Genomic DNA, 4,693 nt, shown 5'->3' on the forward strand with positions numbered 1-4,693 from the left:
AATAAACAAGTTTACATTTTGTTTCCAACTGACCTGTCTTGTGGTGTCTGCAGACAGGCTGGCTCTGCTCTGGATTTGCAGCCTGTGTTGCCTGTTTCAGCTTTGCTTACGATCAGAACTGTAAAAGGTTGTGGCTGGTTAATCCGCCGTAGTTTTCTGGAACTTGAAATCCTCAGTGATCTGGCATGCCTCTTGACACAGTCAAATCGTTAAAATGGGGATTGGTTCAGAGATGACCCTTTTGAACTGGCAGAGACTGTCATGCTGATTTTCAAGCAGGAAAAGAACAAACCTTAAACCTTCCTTTCCCCTCAATTTATTTCAAGCTTAATAACCACATGCATTATGCTTATGTTTTAAACTATTGTTTTCTATTCCTAAAAGTTACCTGATACCTGCTAAAAGCATCACTGACCCAAAATCCAAGTCCAAGGTAACTTTCGTATTATTTGTTGTAGTTGGATTACATGAGGTAAGTGCACTTTATGTTATGTGTGATTTCTGAAAAGTCTAATAATATGATTGCCAAATAACTTGTCTACCAGTTCTACATGCATTAAACATCAACAGGATGTTCATCACTGTGAAAAATAATAGATGAGAAAACCCCATACAGCAGTCTTGCATCTCAATTAAATAAATCAGACACAACCTAAAGCTGACATTCAAGTGATATTCGGATTTTTATTACTGAATACAGTTGCTTCTCTGGTAATGTTAAAAACAAAGTTAGCAAGCCTTCCTGAGTTAGGTTGCCTAAAAGAAAGAGATGAATTGTGTTGCTCGGCATGTAGGCTGACGTAAGCAGAGAAATTGCTAAGATACAGTTGTGGAAAGCCTGAAAACACAGTGGCTGGATCTCCTGCAAGAGGTAGCAGGATCCTAGTGTGATCCTTGCTGCCCCTGCTACCATGTCTCTGTGTAAACATCTTTCTTAAAATGTTTTAAAAAGAGAAAAAGAGAAAAGCAAACAAGTAGGTAAAAAACCCTCCTATGTTTGTGAAACATTTTGCTCCTGTTCTGACAGCTCTAGAAAGCAAAAGTAGTGATCACCCATATGTCTCATGACAAAACTTTGATTCTGTTGAGTACACTTCCACTAACCCACACAAGCCACATATTATATGTGAGAACTGAGATGCTAGTAAACTCTGAAAGTGTTGACCAAGTGAGAACTGAAAAAAAAAAAAAAAAAACAGATGTGAAATGCAAAAACTCCTGATAAGGGGGGTGCTTTTTTAATAGTGAGATTTTAACCAACCTAGGGTGGAAAGTCCTGCAGACCACAAGACAGCTGTACTGCAAGAGTAGGCAGTTTAGCTTTGATTCTGTTTGTCTAAGAGTGGGAATGAGTAGGATTCTCATTCTTAGGTCCAACATGATGGAAGTCTGGCTTAAAGTACTGGTAAATTAGTAGTAGTTCTAGTAAAGCACAGGTTTCCCCAGCAAAAAGTTTTTCACATTTCTGGCAGAATTCTGGAGATGTTTTAACACCTGTGCTTATAATACCATGCCACTAACCTTTCAGCTATGGAAAAATGGACTGAAAAGCCATTGCTATTGCTTTTAATCTTCCAGGGAAGATCTTTACAGAAATATACAGGGTGTAAGGTGTGACTTTAACAGCATCTGCATAGATCCAGACTTACTTTTTAATGAATCAATAGCATTCTTAGCTGAGAGGAAGTGGACTGGAATCATGAATCAAGCTTAGATCATGCATCAGTGAGCAAGATGCATAGGTTATATACCAATACAGTAAGAGAGTTCACTGAACCAGGTGACTGTCAGATTAAAAACCAACTAGTAAGTCAAAACAATGCTGTAAGATTGTACTTCATAAACTCTGTGTAGACTTTTTAAAAGGAATGTTTTCTACTTCTTGGAAAAGTTCTCACCAAACATCGTTCAACATTTTCAAAGAGAAAAATAGTATGAATCAATAAACAATCTCACTGTGTGGATGAATCTGGAAAATAAAAGAGAAAAAAAGTATTTTGTTCATTAAAACAAGATTTTTAAATTACTTGATATAGTAATATAGCCTAAGAATGCAGAGGGGCAAAAATCACAATACTTCTGTCTGATCTAGACCTGATTAATATGCTGGTTTTGAGATATCCAGATGCTTAGTCAGCCACTCAAACACAGGTTTGCTTGTGAAGTCACTTATTTTAGGCTTTACCATATAAATCTCTCTGTGTGTTTGTATAATAGTTATGAACACAATGTCTCTAGTAGGTGAGATAAAAGTCAATCTCTTCTATTCCATCTCCATTTTAATGTTTAAAAGGATTTTCCTGAGCTACTCTATAAATAAGCAGGCTGCCCTCAGCCCTGAAATGTCAACAAACTGCTTCTACAGGGTCATTAAGCTTTATTAAGTGCTGAATTCTTAATCCTATTTTAACATTAGTCCTAGATTACAAAGGTATTCATGTAATATTAGGCTCATCTGTCTTGTTTTGAACGTATTTAAGAATGCCAGTCTTTTGTAGTTGGACTAACTTGAGAACTATTAGCAAAACAAAATGTCAGATAGTATTCTGAGAAAGATGACTAGTACCTAAGATAAGATTGGGAGAGGTTTATATTTAACGAAACAATGTGCTGAGCTTGGTCTTTCAAATTCTTCATTAACAATGAGATTAGATTTTGTCAGACTGATAATGATGCATAACTGGTTGTCTTGTAAAGGCAGATATCAGGCATGGTTATCCCAGATTATTGAAAAGAGGGAAGAATTAGTTCTGAATACATTTTAGCAAAATCAATAGTCTAATAAAAGGGCGGTCTTAGTTATCTAAGAGGATACCTTGAAGAGGGAACTTGCATGAAGTTATCTTAATTCTGAAAGAAAGAGAGCTAATAGCAGGCATATCATCGTGGAGATCAACTCAGGTTAAACAAGTCAAGCAGTCAAAGGAATTCAGAGGCTTAGTTTATTTACTTCACTGTGGAATATATGCAAAAAAAGAATTGAGAGAGTGAGGGGAAACCTTATCCGTAAAAAGCTTTATAAATGCTTTCATCAACTGTTCTGAGAAATTCAGTTAAATTTGATAGTCTTCAAGATATTAGATTCCTGTATTTTTCTTGGAAATAGGCAGGCAGGTAGTGGGGCTTGAGATGGCATAAGGGAAAACCACTGAACTCAGCCCTTGGAGGGAAGAGAGAGGAAGGTGAGAAGAGGGATAGCAAGTGATCAATTTGTTTCTTTTATATATATTTTTTGAGAGGGAGATTGGTATAGATGTATTTTGATATATAGAGAGATTATCTATGTACCATTCATATATATAATATATAAATATGTATATATATTGATTTTATTCATTAACAGAAATGTTCCAGAGCGTATGGTCAGAGCGTATAACCAAGAGACACAAATCCACAGGAAAAAAGGTATGGCTAATTCTGCTGCTCACAGAACTACTTGCTGTTTTCTTCCTCTCCTGCCCTGGCAATTTTAGTAACTAAATAGCTATACTTGCACTGTTTTATCATTGCTTCCTGTGACTTTTTTGAAGGGATTCAGGCCATTCAGAGTGATCAATCTCCTTACCAAATTCAATCTTCACTCTCTAAAAATTCTTCCTCTACAAGTGCCAGCATAGATCGTAGTTGTCATAACAGAGTCACAGACACAAGGCTGAGATCTCCCAGTCAGCTGGCCAAAACCCCTGAGTTGAAAAAACTTTCTTTCATCTATTGGCTGAACTGGAATTGAATTGCTGACCTTAGACAAGGAATCAGCACTTTATCCAAAATAATCTACTGAAATACCCAAATCACTCACTAACTGTTTGAAGACTGGTATAGAAAGGTTCTGACCGGTATGCTAGCAATGACTGACAGAAAAAATATCTAGGTAATGTCAGAGCTGCACTATAGTTTAGGCTCTGTGCCTACCTATACACTCAATACTTGCATTTGTAACAAGTTTTCCAAAGTGTTTAACAGGTAGGATCATATTAAAAAAAAGTAATCTTTGTTACACTTAAAACATGAAAACTGTTATCTCATTATGTGCTGAAGTCCTCAGCATTTAGTGGTTCCTGGTGAAGATTTGTGTATATCATGTCAAGAGAAAATAAAATGAACTGTAGCACAGAGAAGAACAATTAAAGATTTCAGAAAGATCACTTAAGAGAAAAGATTGAAAGACCTGGAACAATTTAGTATAAACAAGCACAGATCCAGGAGAGACACTCTTAACAGTGTTCAGATACATAACAGATTGCTCCAAGAAGAAGCTAAAAAATATTTTCACATATGTGGAAAGTGGAATAAGATACAGCAGTCTTAAAATATAGCAGGAATTTATAAACTAGAGAGTAGGAAACTTTTTCTAATGATAAGGATACTAAAACACTAGTCTAGGAATGGTCCTGAACTTTGAAGTCTACAAACTCTGGCCACACAAAGAAAATTTCTTCCAAACTAAAAAATTATAGATTTTTTTGGCTGTTCCTTTCTCATAGGGACTTGGGGGGGGAGGGGGGGAAGATGCCAGTCACCAAGGAAATGTAGTAATTCTGACAAGTCAATTTTCCCAAAAGAGCTCTGCCTGGAACCAGGAACTGATGTTTACTTTGTGAGATTTTATGTCCATTCCTCTTCGATTCCTAGCTAAAATAAATAAGCAAATTGTAGCAAAATATGCCAAGTGACTGACTTCTCTGTAACTATG

The sequence above is a fragment of the Rhea pennata genome, chromosome 5, assembly GCF_028389875.1.
Source record: "Rhea pennata isolate bPtePen1 chromosome 5, bPtePen1.pri, whole genome shotgun sequence".
Taxonomy (NCBI): Eukaryota; Metazoa; Chordata; class Aves; order Rheiformes; family Rheidae; genus Rhea; species Rhea pennata.